General features: G+C 42.0%; 1 protein-coding gene across 7 annotated transcripts in view; it reads left to right on the top strand.

Annotated features, from left to right (window-relative positions):
* Positions 1-9,785: 9,785 nt before the first annotated feature.
* CHD2 (chromodomain helicase DNA binding protein 2) overlaps positions 9,786-14,801 on the top strand; it is a 71,466-nt gene continuing 66,450 nt past the window's right edge. For 3 of the 7 annotated variants that reach the window (XM_063412367.1, XM_063412368.1, XM_063412369.1), the window contains exons 1-3: positions 10,781-10,919; positions 13,500-13,573; positions 14,280-14,366. The gene's annotated coding sequence lies outside the window, so the exon portion shown is untranslated. The other 4 variants (XM_063412373.1, XM_063412371.1, XM_063412372.1 and 1 more) reach the window with 4 other exon arrangements.

The following is a 14,801-nucleotide window of genomic DNA, read 5'->3' as shown; positions in this document are numbered from 1 at the left end:
TATGTGTGCAGGATGTAGCTGTAAGCTGTGATATAAGGGAGTTTTAGTGGTCAGTTTGTCTATCAAAAGTATTCATTATTAAATTTCAGGGGGAAAAAATGCATCTATGAAAAAATCTGTACGAACACGATGCCCTGGGAGCACACACCGTCTTTTCTGTCTCGAATCCCGTGGACTGTGTGGCTGGGACTGGCTTTGTTTCTGCAGTTAAATGGTTAACTGGAGCACTAATTGGCTCTGAGCGCTCCAGCCCTTTGCTACAGATTATTGGCATGCTGGTAGGAGCAGCTCCCTTCCTTCCCTTCCCCCTTCATTATAAAAACATGTACTGTAGAGAAACCAAATACCACATGGCGTCCTGCGCCGAGCCCATCACCGCTCCCGCTCCGTGTTCAGCACAAAAAGTCCTTTTATATTTGGGAAGCGGAGGGAGAAAATTCTGGAAAGGCAAGATCGTGGCGATAGCGGCTGAATCGGCACATTTATGTACAGGGTGCAGGGGCTGGAGCCCACAGCCCCACACACCCACGCCTGCGTGGGGAGCAGTCCCGGGGGGCTCCCAAAGCGGAGGGGAAAGGCCGGTTTATGAAGGAGAACTCTTCCCTGTCAGGTTTTGGCTTTGCGGAGGGCTCTCGGGAGGTACCGACAGGCTGGATGTGAGGAGAGAAAAATAAAAGCTTTGCGGGGAAAAACAAACAAACAAAAAAGAAGTTGCATTTGTGTTTTGCCGAGGAGCCGTGGGCGTTTTAAGGCAGCTGTCTGCAGAGGCAGGCGCCATTTCGTGAGGCGGCATTAATGCAGCAGGAGGAGACATGTTGTGTTCGTGCCGTTTGGATTTCAAGGTTTTTCTCCTTGGTTTGAAGCAAGAGGCTTACTCATTCTGCCTTCCCTCTTGTTCAGTCTAAAGGCTTTCATTTTTTTAAACTTGAAGGAAAAATGTAATGACAAGCAGGGAAAACCAGGGAAAAGGGGAAAAGTTCTCCTGAGGGTATCACAGTGTGCGAGCAAAATCAAGTCTCTCTCCAGGAGATAAAAAAATCTTAGGGGTGTACATGGTTCCAAAAATGCCACGAAGGGTGTAGGGAGGATAAGCAGGATGACAGCGTGGCTTGTACACCCAGCCCAGGTGTGCAGGGAAAATGTGGTGTGTTTTAAATAGAGGATTTTTTTTTCTGCTACAGAAAAAGGTCTGACTGGTCTGTGCACACACGAAACCGGCCTTTTGTGATTTACACGAGCTGACTTGACTTCCAGGTGTTAAGATACTAGTTTTGATCTGAAAGCCCAGACTATTGCTAGTGCTGCAGAGCTGCTCTTTTTGATCAAAGGAGGAAATAGGGATCGTGGCAGGAGTGAGCTCAGGTTGGTGCCCTTCAGTGCAGAACTCCAGGAGAAAGCTTCAGCATTTTCATTAAGGGCCTTTGGTGTGGGAGTTGACTTTTTACCACTCTGGGACCTTTCACTTGCAAAATGCATTATAAGGCTCATTTGTTTAACAAGTCTCTGGGAGCTGGAAGAAGGAGAATTAATGCTGGCATTTGGGAATACAACTGATAGTGCTGCATTTGATTTTGGTTTCATGTCATTATTTTCTGGTTTCAGAGTCAGGAAAAGCTGCTCATTTATTTTTCATGTAGCTATATTTTTTTTCCTGGCTTCTTAAGGAGACAGAGCTCATGAAATTGTGCTGTTAAAGGCCTGGATCTTTTGATCTGATGTTCAGTTTCTGAACAAATTTCTGTTCTAGAGGTTCTGCACTTGGGGGAAGGCTGCACGTTATAGAGAGGAATCAGTACATCTGCTAAAGGAAGAACTACAAAATGAGTGCAGAGGGTCTCTGTTCCCTTTCCTTGCTGACCCATCAGTGAGCATCTCGTTGCCAGCTGACCTGTCTGTAACGTAGCTCAGAAATGTTGCAGCCTCTGTGGGAATATGATGTGGGATTGGGAATGCTGCAGCAGTGCAGCACACTTGGGTGTTGGGCTGCTGATTCCCAGGAAGGCAACCGTCATTATTTCAGCTGCTCACAAAAGACTTGAAAACTTCCAGCCACAGTATTCAAATCCCAACTAGGTTTGCAGGGAGTATTAGTCATATTTAAGACTCCTCCATGTTATGTGCAGCTGCATTTTGCAAGGTCTTTGATCTCCTCTCTCTGGGTCTAAAGGTTCCTTTTCAAGCTTGTCACCTGCAAAGATTTCTTCGAGATGGTGATTTCTTTATTACAGAAAAGTCTCTTTGCCACCTCACGACCATTATTTTCTTGACTGCCCTTTTTTACTCTGCTAAGGTTATGTTCCGTCTTGCAGTTCAGACATAACCTGGGTGCAGTGCACTGATCACCAGCAATAAATGTAGTGAAGAGCTCTAGTGTGACATTCGTGCATATCCTTGGTTTGTCTAAGACTGTGCATTATAATGATAATATAAAGCATAAAATAGTTTCCATATATAAAAATCACTTTTCCAGCACCTATGTATGTGCCTTTTGGAACCTATTAATTAGGTTATGTTTTTTCCTACACTTAATTCCACATTATTAACAGGATTTAAGTAGACTTCAATATTCCATTTTTGTTTACAATTTTCATTCTGTTCAGAGTGTATATATATATATGTATATACAAGAAGATAATCCTTTATTAATCTTTTGAGCAGAACAGTTTTCGTTTGTGCAGCAAAAGTCCTGTGCCTGAATGTTCATTATCAGCACCTGATATGCTAGCCTGGAGCACAATAGCCTAATAATTGGAGTTTAAGCAGGGAAAAAAAAGCTAGTTATTAAAGTCACAGTGTTTCATTTTTGTGCATGTTACAATTGTAAATTATTCAAGCATTTGCCTTTAGCTCCTACACGTACGAACTTATTCTCCCCACACACTTCTTTTCCCTGAAGTGCTCTAAGGTTTCCTTTGTCTTACACCCTAGGTTAGAGTAGTCAAATGTACTGTTTTAATACCAGTAGCATGTGTGGCTTGTTACAAGAAAATCTGAGATAGTTTCTCAGTTAAAAGCATTTTATTTTGACCTATTTGCATCTACTTCTGTCTAACATTTGGTCTCTTCATAGTCAATATTCTATTTTATGGAAAGGTTTTAAAGGCATACTGAAGGAGAAGAATAAGAGGTGAAATACCTAACACAATTTATATTCTTTCTTCTGCCATTATTAACAAAAAATATGAAAGAAAAAGAAGTGTTGGGGAAAATTAAAGGAATGGTGATGCAATTATATCTGTATTTGCGAAGCTACAACTTACTCTTGCTTGCTCTTACTCTTGAAATTTAGACCTCTGCTTTAGGTTTTCTTTCCCTTCTACAGTCTGGATTAGTTAATTTCAGTTGCATTTTCCAAGTACTACCATACATGTTCATCCCTAGATTCACTTCATGTGCTTCCAAATCCTTAGGACAACATTTGGTTTAGACACCAAGAAAACACTGGAGTGGTTCCACAAGCCTAAATGTAATCACTTAGCTCTGAATTAAAGGCATAGGCACACAACTTAAGTCTCAAGTGTTTGGAGTAAGAAGAAGAGATCAAAATCTCAGCTTTTGTCATTAAAGGAAGTATTTCTACACTTATAACACATTTGTAGAGAGAGGTGATAGATTCTGGTTAGATGCATGGTTAAATCTTGAAGAAAATAAATCTTGTTTTGGGCACATAGAACCTTGTTAGGATCTTCCTCTGGGTGAAATGGCAATGAAGGTGGTAGTCAGATTTTTCAGGTGATCAAGCACAGTGCATGTCTCAGCCAAGATGTCTTGTGTTTGCTCTGCTACTTTAATTGCACAAAAAGCCATTGACCTAATTTTGTGACAGTTTTGTTCCAACAGTGTTTTCTAGGGCTGCTGATGTTTAGTCACAGTTCACCACCTAATACAAAACTTCGACTATTAAAAATAAGTGCACTGTGAATGGTTTTAAGCTGAGACAGGATTTTCACTCTTAAGGGCTTTGTCAGAGGGGGAGTATTTGTTTCAGCATGAAAATGTCTTGTCTGCAACAGTTAAAGCTGGTAATTCTGGAGTGTGCCTGACGTGCCCAGAGCTGCTCTAGTCCCTGGGCTGATGAGTTGGGTAAAGCTCTGGCAGGAACCAGTTTATAATGAATTGACTGTAAGAAGAAAATATAAAAGCTCATGGGAAATATCAGCCTGACACAGGAGCTGTTTCTATTCAGGTGACATTCTAATCCAAGTGTGTCTGTGCATCGCTACAGCAAAAATTGATTGGACTCCACATCTAGCAAGTATTGACAAATATGAAGAAGTTTGTTTTGAGCTACTACATAAGGGGTCTTTTATATATGTGGTGCATTACAACAGGGTGATTCAGTGCTTTGTCAGACTGTCTGTGAAATAAAAAAAAGTATATGCTTGTAAGATTTCAGAAAAAAAAGGTACAGTTTCTTTTCCCTGCATGTGGCAATTTACTGAATAATGCATCATTTTGTCAACTTTTATATAGCAATCAATAAATGCCCTACAGTGCTACCTGGACACTGGAGACGAGAATGAAGATCGTTATGGAAACAGGCTTGAAACTTGCTTGTAATAAAAATCCTAGTTCTATATTTGTGGGTTTGGAGGCCTGGCCTGTTTTTCTTTTCATTCTAGAGTAGCTATAATTTATCTTGTTCAATCTGAGTGAAATTCCTCATGTTTGCAAGGCCGGTATGAAACCCTTTACCTCCAAAACTCCAAGGAGATTTACCAAGAAAATATAGTTGTTGTTATAATCACTATCATAACTTTCCAAAGCCTTCACTAGGACTCAAATGGAGAGTGAGGAAAAATAAAAATTGGAGCTTATAGTTGGAAATACTTTTTTTTTGTCCTCGATTTTGATGTGTAAACACATATTTTTACTAAGCCTGTTTTCCCTTTGCTGATCATATTCCTCAAACACTTAAGCAATCAAGCTTTACTGGCTTTTGTTTACAGGAAATAAATTTCAAGGATGGTCAGGTAAAAGCCTTTGGAAAATGAGCTTTAAATCTGCATAAGGAAGTAATCATGCTAGAATTTCAAATTATCTAAACTTACACAAAAAAAAAAGCCACTGTCTGTATCTTCTAAAAATATAATTTTGCAGCTACATTTAAAATACAGATATTCTAAAGATTTGTGTTAAAAGTTATAAAATGCTTCATGTAACAATTCCATAACATATTGGAAAATGGGAGAACAGTATCTCTTTTGAAATATAAGATGGGATTAGGCTCCCTTAATGGTGCTGATGTTTTGGGGTCTTTTTTTTTGAACAAACTCTTGATAAAACAATGACCAAAACACTCCCTCTGCAGACTCCATTTCCAGCAGCAATGGTGAGATAGAGAACACTGCTTGTAGCTTCTACTTTTTAAAGTGATTTTAAACCCTGTCACCATGTCTAATCCTTGTATGGTTGCAGTCCTGCAAGTTTCCAGGCAGGGAACTTGATCAGTGCAGAGCAGTTCAGTTCAAGTGTGTGAGCAAGGTCACAGCACCTGCCCTGGTGTGCTCTACCTCTGGCATTACAGTCCCTGGGAAGGAGCACATTAGTTTCTTCTTTGCTTTCAAAGGTGATGTCAGCAGTAAGCAAAGTTGCATCATGATTTTTTCATGTAAGGAGATATGTAATACCTTGTTAACGCTTTTATAAATTCCAGTGTCTAAGCAGAGACAGGTAAAATGGTCAGTATTTTTCTACCATGTCCCAGTCCTCTTATAAAGGTTTTCCAAGCCAAGCAGAATAGTTTGTTACGTAAAAGGTGACCTTGAGAAAAGAGAACATTGCATACAAGAAGCAGGGGCTAAAAAGGGGGTTGAAGAAACAGATTTGTTGTTCCAAGCTCCGTTGGTTTACTTTAAGAAGCAATTAAACATATTATTATCCAATCAGCCACGTTAAAGTTTGAGACAGTCTAGTTTTAAACTGTCATAAGATTTCACCAAAATAAGGATTACTGTTTCTTTCTGACTTCCCTTATACTTCTAAGGCTGCCATTTAAGGCAATATATGTGTGTTAGACATTGGCCAAATACAGCATAAATACCTTGACCGAGATGGTCCTTATTCTTACATCCAGTTCAGGTGACAATAAGGGTTAGTTTGGAGATGATCTGTAATAGAAACAAAGAGCTTCAAACCTCCTTAAAAAGAGTGGATTTGATTTCCCAAGAAAAATGTGTGTATATTCCCTAGTGGAGTTAATATAAAGCTTAATAATTAATCCTCTCAGTAGAAAATAGTTGCTGGTCTGTTATTTGCTTTATTGTATACAGGAACTCATGCAAAACTGAAACAGCGAGGTGTGTCCTTGTTAAGGAGCTTTTAGATCTAAAATGTGAGCTCAGGCCACAAGATCACGTGTACAGCAACAGTACTGACTCTTTGATACATTGTGACCACCAAGTTAAAAATTTGCTTAGGAGAGACCATTAAATCCCACAAAATATGCTGAATCTATTTCTGACTTCCATTTTGTCTTTAGATTTTTTATTAATAACTTACTTTTCTTTGAAAGCAGGAATCTTGCTTAAAATTGCTTAATTTTGAATATATTGAAAAAAACACTGAGGTTTGGCTTAGACTGAAAGATATTTTTCTTTACCATATGTTTATAACACTGATAAGAATTTGTTTCTACCTATTCATGGTAAAAAATCTTTTCCTTGCTGCTCACAAGGTTCATCATTCTATATATGAGCCCTATAAAAATGCCAGCAAACCCCCCATATTAATATAATCTCAGTTTTTTGTGTTAAAGCCCAGGAATAAAAAGGGCCTAGGTAAAAGTTCTCTTTATGTGTGTCAATGTGTTTGCAATTATTCATTACAGGCTGGAGCAAAAGTCTGGATTTCGGTTCCAGTTCCAGTCTTGGAGCAGAATGAACAGCACCAGTTTGTTGCTAGAACTGAGTTTTATCCTTGCTGCTGCTGGGTTTATTGCTTATCTTGTGACAGTAGCAAAAAGCTTTAGCTGAGATCAGGATACCATAATCATCTTCATCAGTCACACAGGGAATGTGGTTCCATGCTTAGAAGGTGACTTTGTATCTACCTGAGCAGTTACTGTGATTTTAATAGTGAATTACTGAAGCAGGAAACAGAAGGGGGGGCAGGGAAGCAGATTGTTCGATCTACATGTTCCAGGTTACATACAAAATCTGAACATAAAGCTCCTGCTTGATTCAGGACAAAGTGACAACTTCTATAAACACCCAGTTCACAGGAAGTGAAATGCCTCCCACAAACAGCTCACTGTGCTCAAAGGGCATTCTATATCCAGTTTGCACAGTCTCTGTCCAAGTAATCCAAACTATTCTGTTTGGCCTAAGGCCTAGGAAACTGGCATTGATTTCTTCTGAAAAGTGAGATTTTTGGTTGAAGAAAAGTTTGGTGACATCTCTCAGTCTTGTTCAGACTCCTGTTTTCTACTTCAAAGGCACCTACAATACTTCACCATTTTGTCCAATATTTGCCTTTCCATTATATTTGTGTCTCCAAAGATCTGTGAGCTATGCTGTATAACAAAGAGTAAACTGCTTCACCAACCTTTTGGTGTTCTCTGGTACAGAGAGCAGTTTGGGACACGTGGGGAAGGGACACTGCCCTGTGGGATCGCAGTGTGCCTTTGCATGTTGTCCCTAAGGGATAATAACATGGGGCTGCGGGAAGGACGAAAGGTCCTAGAAGAAAATAAGAGTACCAAAAAGTCAGGTTCTGTGCCTCCATCTGAAATTCCAGCCACAGATGCAATCTCAGAAAATAGTTCCCAAATTAGTAATGGAAACATTAACTTGTGTCATTATTTTCAGACGTGTGGTTCATAAAACATGGCTGAAGTGCTTGGTCTAATGATACACAAAGGAAGAGAGTGTGTCATCTGAAAGAGAAGGAATGAACTTTACAGAGAGAATTGCAGTGCAGAAATGCTGAATTTAAGAGGAAAATCATGGGGTAGCTACAGAGGCAATAGGAATGAGAATTTTGTTCTGTTTCATTAGGAAGAAGAATGCAAACAGCCTGTTCCTGGTAAGGAACAGCAACACTGTGTGAGGGGAGCTATGGCTCTGCAGACAGTGACTGTACTTGTGTTCACTTCCATGCAACTCATTCAGGGGCAAGGAATGGAGGAGATCATGGATACATGTGTAAGGTTTTTTGGAGCTGCTTCAGGTCTTGGTGCCCAGGAAGCAAAAGAGCAGTGCTGCACATATTTAATGAAGATATTAGACTTTGAGTAATTTTTTGGTGACACATAGCAGCAGTAGAGTGAGGGACTTCCAAAAACATTTGTCTATAAATGTACATAGGGGTTTTTTGTTTTTGGGGGGTTTTTTTGTTTGATTGGTTTTTTTTTTGTTTTGTTTTGTTTTGTGTTTTTTTTTTGTTTTGTTTTGTTTTTTTATTGTTTGTTTTTTTTTGTTTGTTTTTTTTGTTTTTTTGTTTTTTTTGTTTTTTTGTTTTCTAAGAGGAACAGTCTATTACACTAGACAGTCTGGTATAGTTAGAGAAAATCAGATAACAGTCTGAGCACACAGTTTAGATCTTGTTCAGGTACAATCTTAAGCTCTCCTGGTTAGAATCACACTACTCTTACAAGGCACAATTATGTCTAGAATCCCTGATCTCTTTTCTCCCTGTCGTGTTGTTATTGCAAGTGGCCACACATATGTTCTTAGAGAAATGTATTTGTGTTTTGGGAAGAAACAAGAGAAAGGCTGGAAATTGTACATGGAATTTCTAATCTTGGTCCTTGCTGTGAAGTTTCACCATGCAGGATCAGCTGAAAATGCTGACATAAGGAGAAGTGCTGTTGCTGCACCCTGCTTTCATCTGGATCCTGCCTCATCCTTCCCCCTGTTTCACTGCTGGTGGTTTTCCAAGGAGAATAGCATCTGGGTTCTGTACATACAGGCACCTTTAGATACAGTTATAAGTGAGCAGTTCCAAGGAGAGCAAGAGGATTGGCCTGTGCAAGATTCTAAATGGGAATGAAGTTGCAGAACAGGCTTTCTGCTATCCATAGTCTCTGTAGACCAGAACTTCAACAATTCTTCTTGTGAGAGGGAAAAGAAGGGCCCCTTTTCAGTGAGAAGCTGCATCAGCTCTTTTGGACCACCACTGACTCCCTGACTGGAGGTTCCTGTGCTGTGGTACCTTTATGTGGGTCACCACCATCCCTTCTGTGAAGATGTAACACCTTATCCCACTGTCTACAAGTTGTAGATATCCCCTGCTATCCTATACACGAGGTCAGCTTTTCTCAGTATTTTGAAAGGAAATAGATCTCTTGGCTCAAAATCATAGGGATTGATTCTTTTCAGCTAGTCACTTCCTTGTGGTTTTTCCAGGACTTAGCTCAGGAGAAAGCTGCCAAAGTCCAACTGCGTGATCTCAAATGCCACACTGGATCCTGAGGCCTTCCATAATCATATTGTTAGTTTAATTGTATCATAATTACCCAGGTTCATTAATATGAAAAAGGAAGACTTAGACAATTTCTTTCTGCTTTTAATGGAGTCACCTGGGCAAATGAAAGAAGGGGAAAGGTGCTCGTATCATTCAAAATGACTGCTGAAGTGTATAAATATTAGTTCTGTCATGTTTGCTGTGTGTGCTTCTTGCAGAGGAGCACCATAACTGGGGCTGGGGACAGGATTCATGGCAGTGACCAGGAGTATGAGGTTTCCATCTTGCTGATATCTGAAGTGGTTTCCATGGCTGTAGTCAAAATAAGAGACAGTGCCCTGGTAGGCTGGCACACCAGACAGCTTCTGTGGTGCTGGCTAAAAAAAGCAGGATATCTAGTTTTATTTGTGCGTCTGTGCTGTTTCTCAGCAGCAGTAACGGGGGATTGATGTGGCAGACAGGCAGGTGACTGCCTTGTGCTGGCTCTCTGCTCCAGCCGGGCTCGGGGGCTGAGGGTGCACAACAGAGGTGTGCATCCCATCAGAATAGAGAGGTTCGTGGCCCCACTCCTCCCTGGGGACCCTGGCGGGTGAGCTGTCCCTGTGCTTATGTCAAGGGCTGATAACAGAGGTGGTGTTTGTGGAATGGCGGCAGACGGGGCCGTGAGATGCGGGCTGACAGCAGCCAACTCAGGAGGCTGAACCCTGCTATGTGTCAGTGCGGGCAGGCGGAGGTATGAGGAGATGTCTGGAGTCTGGCAGAGCTCGGGCCGAGCGGGGTCAGAGCTGCGCTGGGGCAGGACAGGTGGGATGGCCCGGCCAGGTGGGGCTGCGAGGGGGCGGTGGCCGCCCCTGCTCCCGCTCCCGCCTCCCCCTGAGGGGCGGCTGCTGCGGCCGGCGCGCGAGGAGGCGGCGGGAGCCAATGGGGGGCGGCTGAGGCTGGCAGCGCGGGCCAATGGGAGGCCGCGGCGGCGGAGCGCGCGGGGCCCGGGCGGGGGGAGGCCAATAGGGAGCGGCGCGCGGCGCGCGCGCAGCCCAGGGAGGGGAGGGGCGGGGCGCGCGCGCGGTGCCGCCCCTTCCCCGCCGCAGTGAGGAGCGACCGGGCGGCCATGTTGTGCGGGGGGAGGGGAGCAAGGAGTTGAGAGGAGACGGCGGAGGCTCCCTCACACACACGGCACAAGATGGCCGGGGAGCAGCCGCGGCTCCCGCCCGTCTCCCGGCGCTGTCCCCGCCGCTCGCACCGGGGACGCCCGGCGAGCGCCCTCGGTTCCGCTCCCGGGCGCCAAATCGGGCCCGGCGCTCTGTGGGCTCCGGGACTTCGCAGGGCGGGGAGCTGGGCTGCCGAGCGGGGCTGCCGACGGTCGGGCAGCAATGGCGCCGGGCTGCGGAGCGCTGCCCGTGCCGCTCCCTCGCCGGGCGGGCGCGGGGCCGCCCTTGACCGCGGGCAGGGAGAGCCGGGAGCAGCGCCCCGTCCTCGGGGCCCCGAGTGTCTGTCAGCGAGCTGCTCTTCGCCGGGTAAGTGCCGGAGTCTCCGGGCTCCTCATTGTCCTTTGTCCTTGGGAGGAAAAACAAAATGTCCTTGGAGCCGGGAGGGGGAGGGGGCGCTGCCTCCCCCTGCCCCCCGCTTCCCCCCCCCGTCGGTCGTTGAGGGGACCTGCGGGTACCTTCGGGGACCCCCACCCGTGCCCGAGACCGGGCTGGGCTGAGGGGGAGCGGCGGGACAAGGGGAGCCCCGGTGACCCGGGGCGGCTGCGGGCGCTCCCTTCTCTCTCCTGCAGCACCCGACGGGTTCCGCCCGCCCGGTCCCCGATGCAGCCCCGGGGGGAGCAGTGGCGGGTTTTGGCTCCCCTGTGCAGCACCGAGCACAGGGGGGGCTGCGGACCGGTTCCCCCAGCGCAGCCTGCAAGGGGGGTATCTGCAAACCAGTTCGGAACTCCAATGCAGCAGTGCAGGGAGGGGGAGAGGTGAAGGCTGTAAGACGGCATCACCGAAATGTTTAGCCCCGTGTCTGTGTAGAAGAGCGTTTCTTGCCCGTCGCTGGTCGCATGGGGATATGTTTTCGTAGTTTCTAAGAACAAAGACGCCATGTCCTTTTCTCTTAAAAATAAAACTTGGAGTGTATTTTTTTTTTTTGAGGGGTGTTGGCTTTTAACTCTTTGTAAACCAGTAAGAGAGAAACAGGCTGCGGATGAGACAGATTGGTACTTTATGAAACAATAGAGAGAAATCGACTTCACTGGAGAAACAGCAATTCAGGTGCAGAAGTTTAAAAGAAAACTCTCACGAATTACGTGCAAATTTGATTTTGCAATTAAAACGGCAACGTAGAAACTTAAAAGCTTGAGAAAAACAAAGCTCGATCATGCCAACTCTACAGTTTAAAGTTGGCAAAATACTACAGTTGTGATTTAGACGACACTACAAAAAGAGAGTTACTTAAATACGAATTACACAATAAAGAAACGGATGAGTTTGTGTCTGACATGGAAAGCTTTTAAAAAACATTTAATGGGTATCAGGTTTGTTTTTATTATTCAGTTTATAGGTTTTTCAGAGACCTGACTGTTACTTCTCTTTATGAAACATTTTAGTCGTCGTTTCGGTGTTCTGATAATTTAGAAGTTGTACAACACCTATTGCAAGACTTCTAAAAATGCAACTTTAAATGCAATGGCTGACGTTTGTTTTGGGTTGGCTCGCGTTCAGCAATTACCAATTTAAGGGTAAAATTCCAATTCTTAATGTATAAAATATCTCTGTGGCAGAGCAAGAGGTAAATACTAAAAATTGAGGTTATAATTGAAGGTTGCGTATAGCCGTATTTGTTGGATTTTAATGGTGTACGCTTGTTCAAGGTTATAAAACTCTGTGCAGATTTTAAATACTGCAGTTGGAGGTAAATCTACATTTTTCCGTACTTCCTCTGCAAATAATCTGTCATTGCACCAATCGAAGTTACCCTTTTTTGGAAATAGAAATACAAGTTTCAGAAAGCGTTGGACTCCTGTCACCTTTATGCAGAGTGTTCGGTGTCTTTATTTTAGATTTGGATTATGGTGGTTTTATAACCTCAGCAACAGTTCTGCAGCGCAGATCAGGTTCTGGCATACACACTTTGCCCTAAAGAAAGTTCTAGCTTTAGGTGGGTGTCTGCTGGATTTGTCTGAAGTATATTAGAGGATAATTTTTAAATACTTTTGACTGGTTTCTTTCAACAGTTGAAAATAAAATAGCAGGTAATTGTCCAGAAAATAAATTACTTGTAATTCATAATGTACATATTTAATAGTTCTACGGCGTTTGTTTTATATTTAGGGTGTAGGGGTTTGAGTTTATGCATCTTTTAATCCTGAATTAAAATGTTTTTCAAAATCGTGTACTTACAGAATGATTCTATACTTCTAGAGTGTGAAGTAGTGCTGGTGATAAATATAATTGCTGTAAAATAAAATGTTATGGCTTTGGTTTGTTAAAGGCAAGAAAAGTTGGCTAGAGGTAGTGCAAATATGGTGTTCCTTGTGTTAAAAGAGCATAGTTGGAGATCTTATTAAAGGTTAAAGAAGCTGAAGGCTTTAAAACTGTATTCTAAAGGGCAAAGAGATGAAGTAACTTAGGACTTCAAATTCAGAGAAGCTGATGACAGAAGCCATTTTAAAATAACCTTGCCATCAGTAGAGGTTTTATTTAATTTTGCGTAGCCTACTTCTAAAGAGTTTAATGTGAAAAAAAGGTAAAAGGGCTGAGGGATATTGTGTGATAAATTACTCAATAAAAAAATTTTTAAATTAGCATTTTAGCTTTAAGTCTCTCAAAATTAAAGTAAGGGCAGACAGAAGAGCAGACTGCAGTTATTCATGAAAAACACAAATCATGCGTGTTGTATGTCAGTCACTCATCTCCAGTAGGTTTTTCTTCAGCCAGGAATGTGCAGCCACTCATACTTGTATTTTTAGAGTTCAGTTTGAAAGATAGTTACTGTGATCATAAGTTTTTCCCGACTTAATAATTATCTAAAGACTCACAGATTTCAGGCATATGACTTATGCTGTTTTTCTAAAGCAAAATACTGAAAATTTCCATACTTTGTTTTTTCAGGTAGAATTTTATGAACAGAACCTTATTTCCTGACTGGCTTCCAGAGGATTCGTTCATGCCTTATTTTTTCTTAGGTAAGATCGTTATACCTTGTGCTAATACTTAGTTCATTTCCTTGTTATTTTTGTGAAACTGGAATTTGCCTTTTTGCTACTGTGCAGATGGGATAAAAAAATCTCATTTTTATATGGAAGGGACACATTTTATAAATTGTCTGCACTTCTAAAAAGCTTTACTTTGCAATTACAGGTAGACTGCCTTCAGATAATATGTTTATGTGCTGCTTGAGTATAAATTTCAGTTTACTAAGGCTATTTGATAAGTGGATTGTTTATTTTTATAATATTTGGATACAAATGTATATGCATTGTGTTTGGTGAAAAAGGACAGTATTTGCATATAAACTGAAGTTCTGTGTGTCCCGTTTTACCAGTGAAAACCTGCATTAAACTTTGAAAATCATTTAGTTTTTTTCTTAAGGAGTTTGTACCATTAATGTTTGGGGAAATCGTAGAATTTTTATATCAAAGTAGTAGCCCAAGACTTCAGGGATTCTTAAAGAAGGACATTTTGGGGCCTGTTTCTTGGTTTTGGGGACTCGGAGGCTAATGCTTAACAATAGAATATTGGTTTTGTACTGTTGGTAAAACTTTCATTTGTTCAAAGATATTTCCTGTACGTGTTTTTAGAAAGTTTGTCATTGTAGAATGTTTGGACTTCAAGAGCTTATCTGTACCTTGTTTTCAGACAAACCTGGTTTTGTTGTTTTTTTCCTTTAAGGGCTATCACTGGATATTGTTTTTCCCAAGATTCAGATGACTAGCTGGGCAAAAGACCTTGAGCAAAATTCTGTACTGTGTGTGCCAGGTATGTTACACTGTGTTGTGGGGTTTTGTTTCTTTTGTGTTTTTTGTTCTTCATTTATCCTGGAAACAATTTTTATTTTTTTCAAAATAAACATTAAACATTTAAGTTCCAGTATTTTACCTTGTTGAATTTATTTTCTTTCGAGGTTAGTTCATTTGGGAATTGTTAGTATGTACGTACTACAGTAACGTTAATGTCTCCTGTACCTTTGAAGACTTTCATGGTCGCTCACAAGTACAACCTTTTAGCAATCTGCAGTGCCCATGTTGACATGCGGTGAAGCCAAAGGATTGTCATCTCCTAAAGGATATTGTCCAATCAAACTTCAGGAATGCTTTTTTTCTTAGTTCAAGGTATTGATTCGTTAGCAAGGGACACGCATTAGCTGTTTCTTTTCAAGAAATTGTTTATACAATAAACTTAAAAATTCTGGTT

The sequence above is a fragment of the Prinia subflava genome, chromosome 15, assembly GCF_021018805.1.
Source record: "Prinia subflava isolate CZ2003 ecotype Zambia chromosome 15, Cam_Psub_1.2, whole genome shotgun sequence".
Lineage (NCBI taxonomy): Eukaryota > Metazoa > Chordata > Aves > Passeriformes > Cisticolidae > Prinia > Prinia subflava.
The sequence above is the reverse complement of the archived record's forward strand: the minus strand, read 5'-3'. Positions and strand labels throughout refer to the sequence as shown.